Source organism: Polyodon spathula, chromosome 18 (genome assembly GCF_017654505.1).
Source record: "Polyodon spathula isolate WHYD16114869_AA chromosome 18, ASM1765450v1, whole genome shotgun sequence".
Lineage (NCBI taxonomy): Eukaryota > Metazoa > Chordata > Actinopteri > Acipenseriformes > Polyodontidae > Polyodon > Polyodon spathula.
The window spans coordinates 18,151,014-18,176,438 of NC_054551.1; the positions used below are offsets into that span (position 1 = coordinate 18,151,014).

The 25,425-nt window shown below is 38.9% G+C and overlaps 1 protein-coding gene across 1 annotated transcript in view; it reads right to left on the reverse strand.

The window, feature by feature from the left end:
- LOC121330696 overlaps positions 1-24,627 on the reverse strand; it is a 93,952-nt gene extending 69,325 nt beyond the window's left edge. Inside the window, exon 1 of the mRNA XM_041277423.1 lies at positions 24,316-24,627. The gene's annotated coding sequence lies outside the window, so the exon portion shown is untranslated. The remainder of the gene's footprint in view (positions 1-24,315) is intronic.
- Between the last annotated feature and the right edge of the window lie 798 nt (positions 24,628-25,425).

Sequence of the window (25,425 nt, forward strand, 5' to 3'; positions counted from 1 at the left end):
ACCCTCAGTCCGAGGTTAACTTGTTTGTACAACCTGAGATGGTTGAGAAAAGAGGTTGAGTGTGTGATGGAGTGTATGTGTCTAACCAGCGTCTAAAAACCCTGAAACCTTGGTTGGCGACATAAAAAAAAAGTGTTTTGTTGTATGATTTTGCATGCCCGGCTTCTTTTGTTTGCCTGATCCCACGGGATCGTACAGAAAAGGGGGGTAGTGTGAGGGATGGGTTAACACTAGAAGCCTCGCGTCAGTCATTTTGGAGGCTTTTGGTTTTAAATTGTAATTTTCTCCAGTGGTGTTACACATATGGGGCTGTGCATTCGTGAACCTTTCTGTCTGTATGTATTAAATATTCTCACAAAACATGAAACGTGGGGATGCAGAAGTAAAGGAGAGATATAACATTATACCTAAAAGCCCCGGGAGCAGTCACATTGACGGCCACAAAGATTACAATTGTATTGTGATTATACAGAACGGTATTCTACATTTTTTTTTTTTTTTTCCAGTCCGCAATATGTTTAGCTGTAATCAGACTCGTCTATTCCTGCCTGAGTGAATGACTGACAGTCTTTTGAAAACTGGCGCCTGCTTGCCAGCTGCGCTGCTTTGGTCAGTCAATTAGCATCGGGACTAGTGAAAATAAATACCAGAGACAGTGGAGTTTTATAATGCAACAGACTATGGAGTTGATGTTTTGGAGCAGATGGCACTGAAGTATTCCGTGAAAGCTGGCTCCCAACGGTGGTCTGTTCAGGTGTTTTACAGCCATCAAATCCTGGGCACTTTACAAAGAATGCACGGAGAAGAATTTACCAAGGAGAGAATATATTTTACAGTTAGCACAGCAACTTTGCAAGAAGCATTTGGAATAGATGAAGTGTGTACCAACAGCTGAAGCTGGCAACCCCTGAGAGCTGCAAGAGACGCCAATGCCAGGTTGGCAAGTGCAATAAAAATAACATTTCAGACAGCTGTGCCCTGTGCAGAAAGGCACCGTGGAGAAGCGCATTATCTTTGCTGATTGTGAACAGCCTTAGACTCAAGGTAAAGGAATACCCTTTTGTCGAAAAAAAGAAAAACAAATTAGACTTTTTTTTTACTTCTTGTGCTGTGCGCGTCGCTCAAATGTTTTTTTTCTAAGTTTATTTATCTATGTTGTTCAGTTGTTTTTGCTCATCTGATAATAAACCGACTGCTGTTGTATTGCTATCGTTGTTTATTTATTTTTTGTTTTGATTTGTAAAATAAATGTTCATATATATATATATATATATATATATATATATATATATATATATATATATATATATATATATACAGTGCCTTGAAAAAGTATTCAGCCCCCATCCCTTTTTTCACATTTAAGAGTCTCAGATTCAGAATTCGAAACAGATTAAATGAGGATTTTTTCCCATTGATCTACAAAGCCTTGAGCACCATGTCAAATCAAAAGAAAAGCTTTCAACAATTTACTAAAAATGAAAAACGGAAATTATCAGTTTAAAAAAGTAATCATACCCTTTGTAATTGCAAGCCTAAATTTGCTCAGGTGCAATATATTACCTCAACAAGTCATACAATTTGTTGATGGACTCCACCTGTGTAAGAAATTAGTGGATTACCTGCTTTAAATTAATCTGTGAGGGTAAATACCTCTCTCTCTCTGTATGGTCCAACAGTATGGTAGAGACTTTCAAAACAAAGAATCAAAATGAACACTTAAGAGCATTCTAAGCAGTCAGGGGTGTGATTATAGAGAAGCACAAATCTGGAGAAGAGTACAAAACCATTTCAAAAGCACTGAACATCCCTCAGAGCTCAGTGCAGTCCATCGTACAGAAGTGTAAATAATACGAAACTACCACCACACTGCCTAGATCAGACCGCCCCTCTAAACTTAGTTGCCGGACAAGAAGGGCACTTCTTAGGGAAGCTATTGTGAGGCCAACTGTGACTCTGAATGAGTTACAGAAGCCAGTGGCTGCGATGGACGTCGATGTTCATGTATCAACAATCTCCATGGCATTCCACAAAAAGGGCCTTTATGGGAGAGTGGCAAGGAAGAAGCCCTGGCTGAAAGAAACCCATATCCTTGCCCGCAAAGAGTTTGCAAAATGTCACCTAGAAGATACTGCTGTTATGTGGCAGAACGTCTTGTGGTCTGATGAGACTAAAGTGGAACTTTTTGGCCTGAACGCTAAGCGGTATGTGTGGCGCAAATCAAACACTGCACACCAGCCAGGTAACACCATCCCCACCGTAAAGTATGACAGTGGTAGCATCATGTTATGGGGATGCTTTTCAGCAGCAGGGACTGGCAATATTGTCACAATACAGAGATATCCTGGATAAAAACCTGCGCCCCTCTGCCAAAAAACTCAAACTGCGGAAGATTTGTCTTTCAACAGGACAACGTTCCAAAGCACACTGCCAGAGCAATACTGGAGTGGCTTAAAATGAATAAAATAGATGTCCTTTAGTGGCCCAGTCAGAGTCCTGACCTTAATCCCATCGAAAATCTGTGACAAGATCTCAAAATTGCTGACCATCACCGTTCCCCTATTCCCACATCTTGAGCAATTTTGCAAGGAAGAATGGGCAAATATTGTTAGTTAATAGAGACTTATCCAAAAAGATTACTGGCTGTAATAGCTGCCAGAGGTGGTTCAATCAAGTATTGACCAAGGGATGATTACTTAAAAAATGATGACATTTCAGTTTTTTAATTTTTATTATTTTATTGTTTACTATTTTCTTTCTTTTTTGGGGGGGACTCTGTGAAGAAGAATGTGTGACTCACAAATGAAAATTCCCAATCTAATGAATCAAAATCCCAGGCTGAATAGTTTTTTATTCCGTGACATATATTATCATATATATATATATATATATATATATATATATATATATATATATATATATATATATATATATATATATATATATATATATAGAGCTCTGGAAAAAATTAAGAGACCACTGCAAATTTTTCTTAAATCAGCATCTCTACATGTATGGCAGCCATTCCATTCCAGTGTCTGTTGAATTCCAACACAGGCACACCTCATTCTACTGAATGAGGTACTGATTAGGGGATCACCTGAACCAAATCTTATTTAACGAGGAAAAGTATAAAAACCACTCCTGTGGTCATCACTATCCTCTTGCAATAGGACCAGCTGGATGGCAAAACAGTGCTAGTAGTACCTCAAAAGTAATTGGAATCAAAAAATAACTATTGACCATGCCCAAAGAGTTGAAAAGGAAAGTTTTGAGTGAGGAAAAGAAGGGTTCAATTCTGGCTTTACTGGCAGAGGGATACAGTGAGCGTCGGGTTGCTTCCATCCTTAAAATTTCAAAGACGGCGGTTCATAAGAACAAGGTCAAGCAGCACACATTGGGGACAACAGAGCTACAGACCGGCAGAGGGCGAAAATGACTCTCCACTGACCGGGATGACCGCCAACTCATTCGAATGTCACTCAGCAACCGTAGGATGACATCAAGTGACCTACAAAAAGAATGGCAAACGGCAGCTGGGGTGAAGTGCACGGCGAGGACGGTTCGAAACAGGCTCCTAGGGGCAGGGCTGAAGTCGTGCAAAGCTAGAAAAAAGCCCTTCATCAATGAGAAGCAAAGAAGAGCCAGGCTGAGGTGTGCAAAAGACCATAAGGATTGGACCATAGAGGACTGGAGTAAGGTCATCTTCTCTGATGAGTCCAATTTTCAGCTTTGCCCAACACCTGGTCGTCTAATGGTTAGACAGAGACCTGGAGAGGCCTACAAGCCCAGTGTCTCGCACCCACTGTGAAATGTGGTGGAGGATCGGTGATGATCTGGGGGTGCTTCAGCAAGGCTGGAATCGGGCAGATTTGTCTTTGTGAAGGACGCATGAATCAAGCCAAGTACAAGGTTGTCCTGGAAGAAAACTTGCTTCCTTCTGCTCTGACAATGTTCCCCAACTCTGAGGATTGGTTTTTCCAGCAGGACAATGCTCCATGCCACACAGCCAGGTCAATCAAGGTGATCAAGATCTTGTCATGGCCAGCCCAATCTCCAGACCTGAACTCCATTGAAAACCTCTGGAATGTGATCAAGAGGAAGATGGATGGTCACAAGCCATCAAACAAAGCTGAGCTGCTTGAATTTTTGCACCAGGAGTGGCATAAAGTCACCCAACATCAATGTGAAAGACTGGTGGAGAGCATACCAAGACGCATGAAAGCTGTGATTGAAAATCAGGGTTATTCCACCAAATATTGATTTCTGAACTCTTCCTAAGTTAAAACATTAGTATTGTGTTGTTTAAAAATGAATATGAACTTATTTTCTTTGCATTATTCGAGGTCTGACAACACTGCATCTTTTTTGCTATTTTGACCAGTTGTCATTTTCTGCAAATAAATGCTCTAAATGACAATATTTTTATTTGGAATTTGGGAGAAATGTTGTCAGTAGTTTATAGAATAAAACAAAAATGTTCATTTTACCCAAACACATACGAGATTACTTGTCGAGGGCGAACAAGCCTAGCTGCCATCCTGTTGTGTGATGTATGGGACCGAGTTGTATTAAATAGTAAAACCAGAGAAACTGATAATTTTGCAGTGGTCTCTTAATTTTTTCCAGAGCTGTATGTATGTGTATATATATATATATATATATATATATATATATATATATATATATATATATAAGCCTTGTAGTTTTTATAATATAGATTATATATATATTGTAGACTTGTTGTCTTAGCAAAAAAAAGGACTCATACATCTGAACAACAGACTTGTAATCTGTATTAGCATAATCTACAAATGTGATAAATGTCACAAAAACTTTATGGTCGGTAGTTTTAGTCGAACGTTCAATTTTCGATAAACCATGTATTATAAATGGCAGTTTTGAATACAGCCATCAGAAATACTGCTGCGGGGCTTCTAGGTATAAGCATATCTCCAGTCCTTCTAGTATTAAAGAAAATAAACAAATGAGGGAAAGACAACATAAACCAACTGGATGGCAAACAAAGAAAATTAATGTAAAGTGTTTGCGATCAAAAATGAAGTTGGGTTAAAGAATACACTTCGTAAAATAATAACTGTGTTAAATAAGGGAAAGTAAAAAAAAGCTTGGTTTAAAATAAATATTTACTGTTGTGCAGAGACAATACCTGGGGGGCACTAGGACCACGGGGAAGCTATTGGAGACAGGGTTGGTTCCAGTTCAAATTATTCAATGTAATGATTTGTCAATTGCTTAACAGTGTAATTGGTTACCATTTAAAATGCCTGTGCTTGCGAGTGCTTGGCTGAAGGGTGATGGTAAGAGATTTAGTTGGGGAGCTGGAGCTGGAGCCGGAGCTGGAGCCGGAGCTGGAGCCGGAGCTGGAGCCGGAGCTGGAGCCGGAGCTGGAGCCGGAGCTGGAGCGTACGAGCGAAAGGATTATGTGAAACTGGACAATGAATGATTGGAAAAGATATTTAGACTATGATTTGGACTGTTTTGGAGATGAGGTAACAGACTTAGCCTGCCTCGTTATTAGTTAGGGAAAGTATCTGTTATGTTAGGGCCCGAGATCGGGTTAGGTTTTGTTTTCTTTTGTTATTGTAAATAACGTTTTTCTCGCACCCTAGTTGTCAAGTATATATGTGAAGAAAAACCTGTGACAAGAAGGCAATCCATCACTATATAGATAGAGAGATAGATAGATAGATAAATAGATACACACACACCGGATTCTGCCAAGTCAGTGTCCCGGTGTGAACGATTGCCCCACCCCAACTTTTAGCTGAAAGTCACATTTTTACCATTAATTTCAGTTTTTAATAACAATGCACAAATAATGCCTGAGGGAAAATACAGCAGCTCAAATTAATGGAAAAAGAAACACCTAGAAGTTGTTGTTTTGTGCTCTGAATGATTCAGGATTAGGATTATCTTCGGTTCAGATAATGAAGACATGGAGTTCGGCGGTTTTGGATCAGATGATACAGACTTCGCAGTCTGACTGGTTTTGCTTTCCTGTTACGCTATCTAACCAGGAGTGTTACGTGTGTGGGACGTCGCTAAATAATAATGAGTCAGACACAGAGCATTGGGTGTTAACATGCCACAAAGGTGCGTATATTTAATGCAACACAGAGGCACTGCCACTAAAATAGCAGCAATGGTAACCCTAGTGTCAGATTTAATAAAGAAAACAAAGCTAAAAAGAATTGCCCCACAAGGCAAGCGCTAGCCTCATTAAAAGAGACGTCTCGCTCCAGGAACCTACTGCACTACAAAACCCTCTCTATCTGTCAGGACCAACATCCCTTAAACTAACCTACTGCTATTGCTCCCGAAGTCCCGGCCTCCCAGACACTCTGGGTCTTTAGTTCAGTAGTAGTTATCCTGCGGAGCAGACGATCTCCTCCCCGATCCCCGTGCTCTTCTGTGTAGCATGGCGGTGCAGTCGCCACTAGCTGTGATGCAGATACTTTTTGAGCTGCGCGCAGGTTCCCCGGGCATGACCCCCTGGGCTGGACCTCTCAACCAGCTGCATCCTCCCTGTCACACACACTGCAATCCATATTTTGGATTTTTAAAAAATATACAGTACATTTTTTAGACACTGCAAGAGCTTGTAACTCAAGAACATTTTTTTTTTTGTATTGAACATTTTAATGCTACTGTGCTACTTTGGATGTTAATTTATTATTTTGTGTTGTGTTTTCAAACAGGACACTGAAATTTCTTACTTGCAGAGATTATGTAAAGCCCTTTATCTTAGTGGACCGAAATCCAGTATATACACTAACTTTGAAGACCACAGAGGGCTCTTCTTCAGGTGAGAAGTGGAACTTGAAGACTCTCACCGTGAAATAGTTCCCAATGTGATCCAATTATGCAGGTGATTCATTAAAGCACTGACCCAATTAACCAGTGCTTTTAATATTTTATTATTAGAACTGTTCTGGTGACCCACATTCTGTCCTAGTATTCAAAGCTGCATCAAAACCCACTGACAGGGAAGAGAAGGTAATTCACTGTACAAAACCACCAGTAGGATCAGTTGTATAAAAATGGCCAATACAGTGGCCAATACAATACATAATGGCGTAATGAGCACACAGTAAGTGGAAGATTATAGTCAAATGCAAGAGGTAACTTCTAGAGATGGCTAGGAGTGTATAATAAAATAAGTTTGGTGAAGATTGGATGCAAAACTATGGCAGCTATCGTGTTCAGCACATTGAGTGAACAGACAGCCATGTGAGTCAGTTAAATAGTTAAATGAAATGTATAATTAGAATTGTAGTAATACTTAACATAAGTCATACTAGATGCTGTGCTTTATAGAATACTGATTATATTTATGTAGCTGTATTATATTCATAGGGATGGAATATGTTGGAATTGATATAAATGAAGTAGAGCAACAATCAATTCAGCTGAACATTGCCTAATAGTCAAATACAATGCATTGTGTAAATGTGTATGCATGCACAACAAAGACATAAATAAATATACCACTGCTTTGCCACTCATCAGTGATGCACACTTCATATGATGGGTGATTTCAAATCTGAAGCCTTTAAAAAGTCAAAAGGAAGCACTTGCCATTTACCATCTGGGACAAACATACTGTATAGTAAAAAATAAAATGTAATTCAATATAAATATAACATTACAACATACATATATCTACTTTCTATAATATAAAAAATTTAAAACAATCAAGTGCATACAACCACAAATGTTTCCGCACTGTGTAGAATGTTTTGCTCATGCACATTAGGGGGATACTTCGGAAAATGATAAGTAATGTTTTTGGACTGCTTTAGGCAAGAAAGTGGATTAGTGCAAGAACAGGCTTAAAATATTCATATAAAATCAAAACTTTATTGAATTATAAATCCGACATCTACAGAATGCTGGACGTGTATGATAAGAGTTTGGTGAAGGCAGTTATTGTGTTTACCTAGTATAGTGCGACAGATGGACAGACATACAGTCAGACAGACAGAATCAGTACATAAAAGTCAGCTACTTAGAGATATGACATGAAAATCAATAACTCAAACTTGGATTCAACATTTCATTATTATTACAAATAAAGACTCATCCACCCGCCAAGAGTTCTCAGCATGGCTCCCTGGTTATCTGTATAGCTCTTTTCAGCAAAGCAGTTGGATACCTTTGGAATATTGGTCCAATTTAGAGGTGCTCTCTTCATATGTTCATGACATTTTATGCCTGCTGCATACAGCTAGATAAAATGAGCTGGAGGAGAAAAAGGGGGTACCTAATAATGCATGGCTCGACTAACTTGATGCCGGGCAGTATTCCCAGATATTTCATTGCCGTTATACTTAACCATGGGTGGAACACTTAGATCCATTATAACTCAATTACCTTCCTTTCCCTGTCAGTGGGTTTCATCTGAGAAAATTATTTTGCCTTTCACTTGTATGCGTCAACAGCTAAAGACCATTTCAGGAGACATTTAAAAATGTGTACATTTCTAAATACAGTCAACTCTATTTATTCCAGCCCCTCTGCATAATAACATTCTGTACAGTTACAACCAAACCCCTATTAAATTGAATGGTCTAACCCCTTGACAAACCAGCACCTGTATAACTTGATGTGTCCATGGCCCCTGCTTAAAATCAGTGTAAACCTCTGAATTGTGGAATTTTTTTCCCTTTACTTCAACAAAAAGAATGAAAGTGAGCGTGTATATTTGCCAAGAGATATGCACAAGATTTGTACTGGGCAGCTACTCAGCTTTGTGTTTGTGGAGAATATGTTTGTGTTTAATACAGAAAAAGCCAAAAATCCACCAAAACCAGCCTTAATTTGGGAAACAAACTTTCAGAAGAGATGGCCTGATAATGCAGCACAGAGAAAATCTGAATGCCAAAAGAGCATTTCTGAAAACGATGTGCAGCTAAAATAGCTAATTAAAACAAATAATGTCCATGCATTAGGATAACCCGTGAATGTTTTTTGTCATTTGTGGCATTACATAAATCCTTGAGGCGCTTTACAACAATAAGTCTCCCAGGACAAACTTAACACATGGAGCTCCAGGAGCATTCTCCATGCCAGAAAACCAACCAATATGTGCAGGTTACTAAACACAAAAATACCCCCGTCCCCCGTCCCTGGCACCAACAGCCCACCCAATGGCGACTTGTACAACTGGCTAATGGCACCCCAAAACCCTGTTCTGCCTCCCAAAACAGAGCTCCCAGTCTTCTATCCCACTCCATAATTTGCATGCTGTCCCTGGAGCAGCCTAGTGTTCTCGCTAATTAACTAGAATGGGGTGCACTGTGTCGTTACATGATGTTTTTGTCACTACATCCTATCCCGGACTCAGTAATGCTTGTAGTCGAGTCATCTCCTGGATACAACTCTAGTCATAGTTTAGTGTGCGGCATCTTTAATTGAAGAAGTGGATTGACCAAGAAGGATTCATCATACTAACAAGAGATGGCAAATTATAGTTAGCAAGTCTGGCAGTGTAACAAGTTTTATTGAAGGAAATCCGTTCTTCACCATCTGTTAGAAGCACTTGAGTCTAGCAGATAAGAGAAGGCACACTAATGACAGTGGACTGTAATTGGACACGTTTGACAGCTCTCATGACAAAACACAGCACACAGTCTTAAAATAAAATGACAGTTTATTGAATTTTCATTGTTTGCCATTAGTGATTAGTGTTAGGATTGCAATGGTGCTGCTACCTTTAGAAATGTGGAAGCATTAGAGCTAGAAATTGTAAATATTATTATTTTTTTAAAGTTCTATTTATATCCAATTGGTGTCTGATTGATTACACAATTGATTTTACAGTATACACAAGAGCTTCCCAGCAGTGCAATGGGTTTTTCCATGTATTTTTTGCTTGAGGAAGTGTGATAAGAAAACAATATTAAATGAACATTAACCCTAAACATGCAGAGCCAAGGAAGGGCCAGATTTGTATCTGGTGTTATCTAAAGCTGTAAGATTGACTTTTATTAGCTGTTAGGCAATCAAGTAGAGTTCTACGCTAAGTCAAAGAAAGATTAACCAGTAAGTAAAAATAAGCAAGGTTATGACGGGACAGCCCCAGAACACCAGCATACTGGTCCAAGTGTGCCAAGTTTACAGATGTTACAATCAGGGTATATATATATATATATATTTGGAAGCATCTGTACAGGGTTTCATAAGCTCTATGAATAAATCTGAGATGTTGATGGGCAGGGTTTTTAGAACCCATAAAAGTATCCCCAATTACCGCTCCCATATGTTTGTGGCAGCTAGGGGCTTATAAGATTTAATTACCAAATGCCCATAAATAGTAGTAGATACCATCCCCTGGGAAGAACTAGTAGAATTGCTCCAACCTGCTAAAGGATGAGGTGGCAGAACTGTATCCCAGTGCACACCATTGTCCTGCACAGCTGATCTGCACCTCAAGTACATAAAATAAGAGAAGCTGGGAAGGGAGTAGGTCTCTTTGAGGTCTTGAAACGTATGAAGACCTCCATCATCAAAGATGTCATCAAAAAGTAAAAATGACTCTGGATGACCAGGCTGGATGGCCTCCTGTTAAGAAAAGGAGTTGTTCCAAATTGAAAGATATCTATTTTTCCATGCTATTCCACGTCCCTAATGAGTCAGCTATGATAGTGTGACATCTGACAGACACAAGAAGGCAGTGTAGCCATTCTTTATAGTTCTACCTGACTCCACACTCTCCCCAGTCACCTGACTTCCTGTTCAGCAGGATATAGTACATATGTAACCCATGTGTTAAGGGAGGTAGACATGCTGGTTCTTGCTAGTGCCAGTCAGCCATTTTATAACCTACCTTATTTCCATTCCCTTACTGTAAACCAGGTTCTTTTTGTGGCAACTTCGTTTCGCTAATGGCTGTCAAGGTCCATTTTTGCTGCAATAAATGTTTACGTTTCTTTTTTCTTTTAATGTTCAGCACATCTATGAATAATATATTTCATGGCACATTCATTTTGCAGATTTTTAATAAACGCAAAATTAGCAAACATTTCTTGCTCGCAAAGTGTTCTTGTTTTACAGTATTTTCACTAAAAGAAAAACAATTCAAAGTGAGCACAAGTTCAGCCAGTCTCAGAAGGATATCTGTTGGGGGCTCTTTCACTATCTTTTTATCAAGTGTTTTGATGCAATTAAACTTTCACTGCTGGGAATAATGGTGTAGAGGCTTTTAATGCCCATTGTAAAAAGAACAGAATTATCACAAATGTCGCTGTTCTTTGAAATTATCTCATTTTTGTAGAAAATTGAAGATATTGTCAAGAAATTCAGAGATCAGTTCAGTAGGACAACAACAGGCTGATACAATGGGGTTGCCTGGATTGCTTAGAACCTCTTGGAATGAACATTCTATTCTGACACAATCATGACATCATGCCGAGAATTCTTGAAGACAGCAAGCTTATTGCACTGTTTACTTTTCTTTCTACACAGCTGAAGAAGTTGTTTTTTTTGTTTGTTTTGTTTTTGGGGTTTTTTTTTTTTAATAATTTAAACCTTTTGTGTACATCCAAAAAAAAAAGACCTGGGGAGAAGCCTGCTTTGGTTCTGTGAGATTGTATTACACAGTCAGAGAAGAAGAGAGGAACTGACAAGATCTGAAGAATACCATCTCTCCATTAAATCCAACTAAACATCCCAAATAATTCAATAAACTGGAAAGAAAACCTGAACTTTGCTGAAAGGACTCAAAAGGAACTATATTAATCTGGATTGCCACTGAAGAAAAGAAAAGTTCATAATCGATGAATCAATTATGAACTAATTTAACCTGTCGGACTGCTCATATCAATACGAAGCAGCCTTTATTAAGCAGGCCAGAAAGGACAACACCAAGTCATCACACAGGGGATCAGCGCGGCAAAACAAATCGAGTGTTCACCATTAAACTGAAAGAACAGAAAAAAAATAATAGAAAATATACTTGGCAAATGTAATACATTTACAATTGCAGAAAGGGTGATATTTGATGTATTAAGTTGCTGTCATTTAGTGAAAGGGGCTGAAATAATATTTGATGTGTGTGACAAGCAAACAAAGTAAGAATAAATATAGAGATCTAAGAAACTGAGTAAAGGTGCTGGAATGTATAAGAACAGATTAAATGTGTATGCAGTGTATGTACCATGGATTCTAATTAAAGAGGTATATTTGGACAACAGATTGATAAAGAATGAATTACGATTTCATAATATCTCATTAATTGCAATTCATTGTATTTTGGTATTTACTGACTCGTATTTACCCAAACAATCATCCTGTTTGCATATTCATTTATTTTATTTGTATTACTATTTCCTATAGAAAGACAAATTATAAACAAATGATGAATTAATTATTTTCCAAGTAATTGAAATTTACACTGAAGCTGAGCGATTACCTGAATATTACTGAAACTTAAATTACTGATTTAGCTAGTACGATAATCTTCTATCTAATTTCTAACTTTCTGATAAAGTTATGTGGTTTACTGCTCAATTAACCACCTGAACGCATAGGCAAGACATGTATAATCGAGAGTGCTAATTAAATTAAACCATAATACATATTAATTAATGATATCCTTAATTTGAGTATCTAAACACCAGTTCTTCCTACAAAGTCCTTTTCTAGTCAGATTTCTCAGTAAACTCATGAATGCGTTTCTTTTGGCTCTGTCCTTCTCTCCTTCCTTCCTTTGAGCAGCCCGCTCCTGTCAACCAGCTTGTGTGTGTGTGAGTGGAGCGAGAGGGGGGAGCATGGTGAAGTTAATGTCCAGTGAGGGATTGTGTTCTGTTTGGATCACTGAGAGTGGAGTGGGAGGAATCGGTCTTTTTAAAAAAATGTTGCTGCGACACCGGCTGGCTGTTGAAGGCGAGGGGAGAGATGAGAGAGCAATCCATTAGAAAACAGCTATACCTTTCTCTAAAAGAGCTAAATTCATAAAACTGTAACTGCTTTGACTCCCTATTTATTATGGTCCGTTATAAATTGGGGCTATTAATACCCTTACATTTTTTGCATTAACTAAGTAAAACAGAGTCTATATTTGAATGTAGATTCAGTATCAAGGTAGATCACAATAATATGAAAGTGGATCATACAGAAATCTAATGGATCATTAAGGGTTACAAGAAGATGTTGGGCAGGAGCACATAGTGTTGGTGAGCATGTGGATTTAGGAGATGCATCCAAACACCACCTCTCCAAGGCACTATAAGTGACAAAAAGAACCTGCAGTTGACCTTGTCCTTAAACTGGGTGTATTGACTGTGCAAAACCAACACCAAGAGCGATGATGAGGATGTTTAGGTTGCAATCTGTCTCTTCAAAGTGCTTAGGGTGAGACAGGCAAAGCTGCTTCAGGCTGGAATGTTTGGAAGTCTCTGACAGACATTTTTGTGCCTCTTTAAATTGGCTAAGGAGCATAGCAGATATTCTGTCTGGAGGTTAACTGACCTAGTTCAGACTTGTATTAAAGTTAGCTCCCAAGAATGTCAATTCTTGTGAGGAAGTCAGCTGGGATTCAGTCAGGTGTTAGAAGAGAGCTATCATTGTAATTCTCTGTTCTGCTGTCTATAAGCTTGTCATTATAACACATACTGTACATGGAGAGATGCAAATCCCCATCTGTTTTCTCTCTACACTTCTGCATTTGTTGGAAGAAATGCATGACTTTTGTTGCCCCCAGAGATGCCCAAGCTCCCTGCACTTTTCACACAGGGTGCCCCTTCGTCCTCCTGCTGCAGCTGATTACAGAACCAAGTGATTTTTTATTTTCCAGAGATCCATTAAAAAAAACACAAACAACAACAAAAGGCCTATGTCTTGGAGGCACAGTTATTCTGATTCTGATACCATATGTGAACGGCCTGGCTGGTGGTTATGTCAGGCAAGGAAATGCAGGACACAGTGGTGAGTGAATTGTGCTGCTGCGCCGGTTTATTATAAATAAAAGATTTAATCACAAAAGAAAACACAGAACACATAAAACGGCACGTTGGCCAAAATAAAAAGACAAACAAAAACCACTGAACCAACCCCCGTGCTGGTCCTCCACCATGAATAGCATTTGTTATTATTTATTATTTTTACCTCATGACTCTCTCTCCTGTTCTTTCCACACTCAACACCCAACCCCGAGTGAGTGATTCATGCCTCTGTATATACAGCTGTGCACCACAACAGACATACATGTAAACATCCCACATAAAACATAAAACACAAAAAACGTACAGGGACGGGACACCCCGCCATACAGCCCTATCCACACAGACCGACTGGCTTAATCCTCCTAACTTGTTTGAAATTTGGTGCCAGTGTAAGTACTCTGGCCTACTAAACACACAAATGCCTGTTCCATTTTGTCATTACATTGGCTTTTGGCTACATCAGTGCTGTGCTTTGAAATAGTATGCTTTAGCATGCAGCACAACACTGCACAGTACAAACCAATTTGTGTCATTACCTAAAACAAACTAAATGCACATTTTAAAAAATGAAATGCTCTGAATCATTGACCCTGTAGCACTCACACAAATAGCTTTTACAATACACAGAAAAAAGGAGTTCTGCATCGTTACTTTGCATCAGTCTGAAAAGGTCAATGCAGTTGTTTTTTGAGAAGAGTAATAGCCTGGTGAGATGTGTTTAACTGGTATTACTGATGCAGACCCAGATTCACATGTCACAATGCGTGTAGAATGTTCATATTCATATTTCATTTCAATAGGCAACCTCTAGCACCTTACATTTAAAGCAGCCTAATTACACCAAGCATACTAATAGCCAGTTTGTTGTTTTCTTTAACAGTCATGCAAATAAACATTATTATATCCAGATTTGACAAACAACATTCTTAAAATTAGTAAAAACCATAACAGATCACTTAAAAAAAAAACAGTGAAAATAAAACTATAAAAAATGTGCCCCTACTTGATTTCTGGTTAGCAGAGAATTCTTTCAGTCAAAGCAACAGCAAGAAATAACCAACAGCAGGGTATTTACCGTGACCCTTATTTCCATGAATCCCCAGTGGTTTGAAGTTCCAACTGCTCTGTGAATTTTTTATTAACGAAGAGAAACTACTGAAAGATACCATTAACACACTCCAGGACACTACTTCAGAAAAGTAGTGGAAATCCTGAATATATTCTCGTGGAAATATTTCACATGACATGTAAGAGTCTGCTCAATATAGATTGGATATAAAAATGTAATTCTTTTTTTTTTTTTTAAGAAAGATGATATAGTGAGTTTCAAGAAAATATTTTTTTGTTGTGCACAAGATAAGTCAATGCTTTTTTGTGTGTTTGTTTGTTTTAAAGGTTGTTCAATTGTTTTGAATTAACTGCACTGCTTAAAAGAACAAGAACTTCAGTGACAGATTGACAGTGCTAAAGAAGACAAGAACACACTGCAGATCTGGTCAAGAACTCTGTGTATGTGCGTGTGTGTGTGTGTGTGTGTGTGTGTGTGTGTGGTGTGTGTGTGTGTGGGGGGGGGGGGGGGGGGGGGGGGGGCACACCTTTTTAAGAACTAAATACGCCTTTAAAAATATATATATTTTGTTGTCGACTTTCACCCTGTGTGGAGTTTTGTCTGACTGGAGTTAGAAATAGTAAATAAAAATATAGTGAGAGTCAATGAGAAGTCCCCACAAGTATAGGAATACAAACGTGTGTGTGTTTTGTTTTTTTTCTTTCATTTAGGCAGAGCCTGTTTGTTTTTGTTACTTTGGATAAAGTAATAATTTGCCTTTACGAAAACCAATTGTACCACATTATGTGGATCAGTGTGGAATGAGAACATTTCCCTCCAGCAGAAAGGTCATGTTCTGTTGGACGACTGCTAACACTGCCAAGTGTTGCATTTCTTTTTGCACTGTTGAAAACTGAACACAGCTGATGGAGCTAGCAGAACTGGAACCGCCATCATCACTGCCAGACTCAGTGCTTGCAGCATCACTCCCCTCACTCACCAGGTTTTTCCACAAGACCAAAATCTTCTCTCTCAGACCCACTGTAAATCTCAACATTTTAAATGTAGTACATATTTGATTAACAAAGCTGAAAAGATTTGATCCCAAACTCCACAGGCTTGTCTTTCATATACTGTTTGAACCCTAATCAAATTTTTCGCTGGAACCATTCCCTCATCAATTGACAGTTCCTGCTCAGACACACACAGCAGTGATGCTGAAAATGTGTTAAAAACTTGTTTATCAGTGGCAGAACCTATAGCTTGTTTCGATTTCTCTACTGTCTCTTCATGCAAAAATGTCCATATTGCTGTAAACCGATTCATTACCAGTACAACTGATATCGCCTTTTCACCACACAATGCTCCACTGACAGTCTAATTACAAAAAAAGCTTTTTTTCTGACAAGTCACTAGGGGTCCACGTCTTGCTAATAGCATTTTTAGGATGCTTTCTGATAAATTGATTGGCGTTCCTGTTCGTATTTATTACTAAGGTTTCCCAAGTGTCATCACCCCCAACGATTCAGACAAATATAGGAATATATTTCTTTATATTTCCTTGAAAAAAGTGCCTGTCAGAATGCTTCCTGTTGCTTTACTCCACTGACTGTATTCCAGACCGGGTCTGTACATTTCCTGAGCAGTAAAGCCCTTAAAATCTTCCTCTGAACTGGAACCGAAATCTAACCCTGATCTGACAGCCTGCAACTTGACTTTTCACTAGTTACCGCCAAGTCAGACATTATAATTGTAAATTCATGTATCAAGATCGACCAATGCAGCTCTAAATTGGCAGAGTGTAAAGTAACCTTCTGCAGTGCCACAAATTTTGCCCCATCCTGAATGTATTAATTGACCCAAAATTAACGAGGCACAGTGTAAGCTGGCACATTTAAATGCGAAAATTCCTCTGCGCTGGTGTTCTGAAACCCAACTCCCCTCCAAATGGACTACCTCAATTGAACAACAGGTAGGTCATTTGGAGAGGCAGACTAAGTGTCTTGACTTTATATTATATTACCATTACATGACGGCTAAAAACACATACTTAATACTTTATTAAAATAAATACTTAATGACATGGATATAATGAACCAAGTTTATTATACAATGAATACAAACAACTGTACATAATGAAATAGACGGTATCAAGCTATAATTTCATCCTCAGGGAGATCAGAAAGGGTAATGCAGACCCGAAATACTCTCCCTTCTTCTCAGTACTACCCACCCCCACCCCCACGTTAATAGCATACTTTTAGTGAGTAGAAGCAGCGCTAGTGTAGTTGTACACAGTCTGGCTCAATGCCATGCATTTGGTTACTATGGCAACAGGGTCAAACCAATACCAGCTTCATGACTGGTGAACTCCTCATACTGTACAATGAAATTTCTACATACTACTAATGTACAGTGTGTATAAAGAAAAACACAAAAGCTTTGATTTTGTCATTCCAGGTTTTGCAGTTAACATTTCTCACATGTTTAATACCCTCATTTTAACTGATGTGTCAGTAAAAGTTTTAAAGGTTTTCAAAACACAAAAATGTTGCTAAATTTGTCACTCAAGGTTGTTTTTAAAGAATCTATATTGTCAGCTTGTCAAAAAAAAAAAAATTTGCAGCCAAAACAGACCATTTTAAACATCATGTTTCCAGCAGAAGTTTGTTACATTTTTAAAGCGTTGACTCAGTAGCTGGGCCAAATGTTAAAATGTTTCAGCCTTAGTTTTGGGGTGATGTTCTTGATGAACTATCAATGATAACACATGTTAGGCAACTTACATCAGTAGAATATAATGTAAATAGAAAATGTGCTTTTTTTTTTTGTTTTGTTTTGTTTCGGTTTCGTGACACTACATGAAATTCTTCTTTTTTTTTTTTTTTTTTTTTTATACAACTACTGCCATAATGCTCTTTCTTGTCTGCTGCTTTCTGACTTTTCCCTTGTGCCCAAATAAGACTTTCAGAATTTGAAATCGCTCTTATTTGTGGACCCTTTTAGGTCCAGCGCTGTTGTTATGCTGCTTCATAAATCTCATTTTAATATCACAGACTTCATTTACAAATGAGCCCCACCTACAATTTGAGCAGTGGAGCGCATTGCACGGCGGAGCGCATTTTGGTGGTGCTAACACAGTCTTAACTTGCAAAAGTGTTGTGATACATTTTTAGGACACTATAAACTCGGCGCTATGGTCTTAATGTCATCGCAAACACTTCATATCTGTCCCCCACTGTGTACATTTTTGTAGTCAGATCTCCTTCATTCTTCACCTCAGACTCACCTCAGAAACACTTCAAAGAAAACGCTTGTAATCGTCATTAAAAAAATGAAACCCTATTGGTCAATTTGTAATGGCCACACCTGATGCATGCTTGCTGCTTTTTCAGATGGTGGTGTATTTGTGATCATTCGAGCAAGCCGCTTTAGCGGTTTTTGCTGTTTCATCTTGCACAATCTAAATCCACATTGCCTGGGAAACGACTATTTTGGTAGCGGGGATCCAAAACAACTTTGACCTGAAATACTCATACAGAACACCTTTCCAGCTGTGCTTCCATGTCACCCACTACACTGTTGGCTGCCCTGCATAGCCTCTTTCCAACATCAGGAGCACTACTTTCACCACCACCAACGGCAGTAGCCTCAACCAGCCCTACTTGCTGTCGCTGTGTTTCCCTCTGCTGGAGTGACCTGACAATAGTACCCTGGGCATACACCATTTGAATGACCTCAGCGATAGATGCTTGATCTCTGCATAAAGTGACAGTGACTTCCTCAAATGGGGCCTGGACTGTTAGCAGGTCTCATGCCATCTCCCAGGATAAATTATTGTTGCTGCTTTCACACTCATGTCTCCTAGGTCATGAGGGAATAGCTCTCTTTTGCTCCTCCAGCCAGTAGAACAAGCTGTAATTCCACCATGTTTTAATATTGTATACTTTGATAGTGTTAAGCGATAGTGCAGCTGCATGTCGGGCAGTATGTTGATCACTTTAGCAGAGCGGTGGATGAGAACGGCGCGCAGAAGATAAAATATTTCAACTGTTGCCACGCCACGATGTAAACTACCATCAACCAATCAGGGGAAAGTAGGAGACTCCTTTGCGAGGAAGAAAAAATTATTTAAAAAATACAATGGAGGAAAAGTTTGTGGTTTTGATTTCTGATTTTCCAGAGCTGTGTAATAGAACATTAAGTAGGTTTGAAATCTGCCTTCATCAAACCGGAGCTCCTGTATCAGCCGATGATATTCGCTGTACCTTTTTCTTTTCTTGGTGATGTGATGAACCCACAGCGATCTTACATTTTTTTTCTTTCTCCGGTAGAGCAGAGCAGATCTTTTTTTGTTTGCTGTTCATTGTTCCAGGTATTGTGTTGTTAGATGCACAGTATCACTGATTGTTGCCGTGTTTATAGTCCCCTCCCCAAAGTTTGATATGATGGGATGGCAGTAGTTGCATTTTTTAATCATGTGTATAACGCTCAATGATGCCTTTAACTCACACTGTCTTTGCCTATACCCAGTAAACCAGACAAAACTCACAAAGAAAGAAAATATCTACATTTGTAAAAGCAACATGTTTTTATTTTATTTTAAACAACAGAATTGCTTGATATGTTGGGTAATTGTGTGGGAATATGATGGTGTGTGGGGGAGAGTAAAATTAGGTTTTATAAAAAAACATATATAATGTTTAGTTCATTACTTGAAATATTTTTTTTTTTACTAAGCTTTGTGTCTTCTGAATAAAAACAGCTTCCCTTCCTGCTGGAATTTACTGCTTGCTGCTTATACATACAGTCGTAACATAACAACAAACCACCCAGTGACTTTCCCCTGCCGTGTTCGGTGTGAACAGTGGTCTGCGGCAACTGCAGAGCGATGTGCAAGGAGGCGGCATGCGCACCGCGTCCGGTGTGAACGGGCCTTAAGGGGCCAGAACTGTGCAAACCATTTCCCCTATCAATGCTGTGATTTTGGCTCTTCTGGGGTGGCCTTTGGGGAAAGGTATTTTTGCATGCAAGGCTTTCACTACAGGCCAGTCTTCCCTCTCTTGGCTACTTCTCTGGGGGTAACACGATTGCTCTGAATGCTGGAGGTCATAGCAGAACAGTGAAAATTACACATCAGTGAAGATCATATTAGAGATGGTAATGAAGAAAAGGTGTTGGCTATGCTGCTGCTGCAAATATTGGCCAGGATTGCTGTATGGATATGTTGTGATTTTGCTGTAGGAGAGCCGCTGATTGTGTTAACAAACTGATGCCCAAGGCTCTAGTGGTTGTGTAAGGAAGATGTATTGAAATGTTTTGGGTCCCTACCTTGACTCACCCAGGCATTACACAAAGTGCCCACAGCTGTCAACTTATCTATGGCACAAACTTTAAACGTCTGCCAAACGCAGCTGCAAAACTTTTTTAAGGGGCTGAGTATGGGCAATTGATGTTGGTGAGTTGGTCCTGGTAGCTCAGGTGGTGCGGACATGAAGGTTGTGTTGCAGAGTCTGTGGGTGCAGGCCTTGGGTAGGAGCCAAAGCCAGTTCTTTATATTTTTTGGCAGTAGAGGATTCAACTGCCCAATGGGCAGGGCTGGTGGAGACTTCAGAGTACAAGTCTGACTCTGAATGTGGAGAATGCTGCAGCTGTACAGACGCACTGTTGGAGTCTCACTCCTCAACATTACTGTCAGACAGACCAGAATAGTAGCTGTTGCTGCAGAGTTCAACATGTACAATGTCCTCCTCCTTATCACTCTAAGAGTGCACCAGCTGAGTGTTCATTTCTGAGTCTCTGCTGGTACTAATGGGCTCCATCGGGAGACTAACAACATGCTACACATTCTGTAGTTGTGAAAACTGGCACCAGCGGTAGGAAGAAAGCCTGTTTAGTGCAACAACATTTATGCTTCAGAACCATAGACTGAGACACTGAAGTACTGCTGCAATGGTCTGTGGTATTTTTTAATAGTTTTCTTATGGGGCTGTGGTGGGTTGTCTGCCATTGTGCTTTTGTTTAGTAAATAGCGATAAATACACTGCAGACAGGAACGGATTAACGCAGGGCCCCAGCCAAATAGGGGCCCTCGATAAAACTCACCATAACCCAGAACAACTGCATAAAAGCGCTGCTTCAAAATATCAGCATTTACAAATATTAACATTTACAAATAATATCACAAAAAAAAATGAACTGGAAGAAATGCTCTTAAATAAATACTCTTATTTAATATATTAATGGCTGAATACATATCCAAATAATACTGTGTGATTGGTCTGATGCTAACATTGTGCATTAAAATTCAAAGACAAAAAACTTCAAATCTGACATTGTAGTTAGTTACTGTTATTGGTTAATAAAACTCCAGTATGGATTCTAGCAATCAACGTTATTTAAGTGGGAGTGCTACGTGGAAGCTGAAGCAAGAAAAGGAGATTGAAGAAGTTGTTTTGCTAGAGAAGATACTGAAAATATACAAATATTTCTTCAAGTAGAGCGAGAAACAAGCGACTGTCGCCGAAGACCGCAACGAAGATGAAGCTGGCTCTGCATATGGTGCTTCTGATAATGTACAAAACGGGGTTGGTACAGAGGATGACCCATGGGAAGAGGACGTGACAGGGTCGAGTGATGGCGAGAGGAATGTTATCAGATTAATTTACTACCCATCCTGCATTGTGGATTATATGTCATCAAGTACTTGTGATGAATTCTTTGTAAAGGGCAGAAAATGAAAAGCACAATCGCCAGGGAACTGCAACAAGCCAAATATTTTTCAGTGATTGTCGATTCAACACCAGACTTATCAATCGAATTTGGATCAGCTGACCGATGGACAAATTGTTGAATGACTAATTGGATTTAAGCCACTACAGAACTATACGGGTGCAAGCCTTGCTGACTGTGCTTGTTATGGCAAATAATGCTAGCAATATGTCAGAATGATGCAATGGTCTGCAGGCACATCTAACTCAAGTAAACCCACGTATTCACTATGTTCCTTGTGCTGCACATTCATTGAATTTCGTGGGAGTCAACAGTATTAACAACGTCTGCTTGAATGCAGTCGCTATATGCCTTCTGCTCAGTGTCAACAAGAACCCTTTATCAGTCCTTGATTGCAGACAGTGTAAATATCCAGTTCACTATCATAAAAAACACTAATCGACTTCACTTGCCAATTGCAATGTGAAGACAAATTAACTCAGTCCTGAAAAAAAAAAAACAAGGAAATGTATAAAAAGAAACTAACTCAGTACATTTGTTCACAGGTAAGTATGAACAGCAAGTACATTGAGTGATTGTTTTAAACCAAAGGAATTGAACTCAGACTGTTTGTAATGAACTTAATGTGAACATGACCTAAATGACCCAAGAAAAATGAAAGGGTTTGATGTATCACAAACAGTTGGAAAACTGACCCATAGCAAGAAATTTTGGGAACAGAGTAATGCATCTGTGTTTTACCCCCAATATAAATAGCATCAGAGAATGGACAGTTAAAGGAAACACATGCTTGACCGACTTGTCTTTCATTCTGTGCTATCGGGAGGCAAACCCTGTAATTAATGGATTCTTGGATAGTTATACATTAAAAACATGAATTAAAAAAAACAGCCAACACGCTAGAACAACCAAGTATGCATTAACAGTTTTCATGTTATACTAGGAAATAAATGTTACTGTACCAAAATAATTCAAGGGACAAATAGGCACAGTAAGAAAAACCTGCCACTCTGTTAGACATTATTTGCAGAGCTTGGTCAAAATGCAAACAAAATAAAAATGATTAGCTTCAGTGAAATCATGGATATACAGCAGGGCTTATCAATGCTGATTCTTATCAAATGAAATGCTTTAATTTCCTATGCACTGAGGTTGCTGTTTTCCTCCATTTACAATATGCGTGACATGTGTTTTAAAGGCTGCACCCCACCTCTTCCTGGGCCCTGGCTCTAAAGAGGAAACTATACCAGGTTCTTCTGGTTCTGTACCAGGCCAAGCCCATTCGGACCTGCCGCAGCTCAGAGGTATACGCAATGCATGTTAAATTAGAAGTGTTAAAGGGGGGCAAGATTAATACAAACAACGTCAACGTTAAGAAAGTCTACACTTACTGGGATAATGAAGTTAGTTGAGTACTTTGAAAAGCGATTTAAAATCAGTGATTATTGTTTTCCAATTATTTTTAATTCTGCTATGATGCAACTGTTCAACTTGACAAATGAAACCCAGTAAGCAGTTATTGTGATACTGTACTTATTATAGGCATCTGCCACAGGGCCCTGTAGTGGTGGTCCTAGAACCATATTCACAAAACATTTACTACTATGCTAAGTCACCAAGTGGAACTTAAACTGCTTCATGTTAATTCTGCTGAACTAGCTGTAAACAACTTGGTTCATAAAGGAGTTTTTCCTCCTGGGTTATTTAAATCTTCTAGACATCAACGTATCCAGCCACCGCGGTAAATGCGCCATGAATGTGACCACTTGCACCGCTTTGCTCTGCAGAGAATATCTGTTTTTCCACGGCACGTTTGCAAAGTGACCCTCTGCTTTTATAATAACCGTATACGATATTATTTAACTTAAAGAACAATACATATGTTTTACTGGACGATAAAATAGACCTTAATCAGGGTAATGTGCTGTCATCCCTTATGGAACGAAAATATATATTGGCATATATTGTATAATACATTTTGTAATATACTACATTATATATCTCAATATATTTAAATATATTTTAGTTTCATAAGGGATATTTGATGAAATTCTGATAAAAGTTTGATAAAAAAAAAAAAAAAAAAAAAAACGCACGGGGTCATAGTCTGTAACAACAACGCTGTTAAACTGGAAAGTAGAGGAAATAAATCTGAATTTATTCACCTGAATTAAAGAAGACGTCTCTTCAAATGTATTTTCAAAGATCAACGATGCTACTATGATGATTACCTTTGCAATACACTTCTAAAAGAGCACAGTAATTTGACTAATAGTCAACAGGTAGGTAGAGTACCATTTTTCGCCCACAGTGTCTGTTTCTGTATGTCCTATGCAGTACTGTAAACACATACCACTGTTTACTGCATTGGATGAGATCATTTACAACCAGTCGCCTACACGAGGATAAAACTATTACAACCACAGCCATATAGCAACACATAATCACCTGCTTGTAAATAAACAAATACAACATGTAAAAATCAGTCTAGACCAAACTCAAGACATCATTGCAAATAAAGTGTCATGCACACCCTAGACAAACGCTTTCCAAATGCAAAGTTCTTACCTAAAATGGCTTCATGTTTGTCCATGCTTCCTCCTCTTTTTCCACCCTCAAGTCTTAGTGTGTGGTGTCTTTTTTTATCCCCCCCAAAATCAGGTACCAAGTTAATGCAAGAGAGAAACAGAGATGCGCGTCCAGCTCTGTTCAAGCCCCACTGAAGCACTGTCTGTGCAGTCAGGCTAACCAGAAGGAGGCACACAGAACTCGAGCAACAGAAACCCTGGCACTGTTTGAGGTGAGGAACGTCACTCGGAATACATATAACTTTACCCCATCAAGAATGTAATTGATTGTGGTGTTTTAAGTAACATTTCAGTCTTTAATCGTTCCTGTTTAACTAGCTCACCCACAACATTAAAGCATTACAAAAGACTGAAATAGACTGAGACTGGCGGCGGTTGCTTTGTTACCACAAAAAAAAAAAAAAAAAAAAAAAAAGCCGCTTCGTAGTGCCATTTGACTCGCAGTCGAATTAAGGTGGGTTGAGTGGACAATTAAAGGTGGGTTCGAGTGTGCTTTCTCTGTAATGCAATGTCGTTCTCACTTCGTTCTTTTATGTGCATCACTTTCGTCCCCAGTGCACAAAACATACGGTTCTTGGTTATTTTATTAATAAAGCTGTGTATTGCACAGAACGGGCTGTTTTGTTAATGTCGGTTGTGTGGGTTTTTTTTTTTTTTTTTTTTTTTTTTTCAATAGTATTGTTACTGTATTCTCACTTAGTTGTATTGTGTATCATTTTCGTCCCCTGTGCAACTACTGAACCGACTTTTCCGGACGGTTATATGAATTTAAAGGTCCGTTCTTTTAATAGTATGATATTCTCACTTGGTTGCATTATGTCTATAATCTTCTTCCTACATGCTACTAGCGAACCGCAAGCGTCCCGGTGTTATGTCAAATACAGTCTCCTGGCAGTAGTTGGTTTAAGTGCTAAATACTGCCCGTGCCAAATAGTGTTTCCGAGCTTGGTCACCCAGCACAACCATTTAAATAATAATAATGTGCAATGTATTGTATAACCGTATTGAAGACCATAGAACATTGCACTTAACTATCATTTACTACCATAGCAGAGCAGAGCAGAACAGTGGCCCTGAATATCAAAAGAAG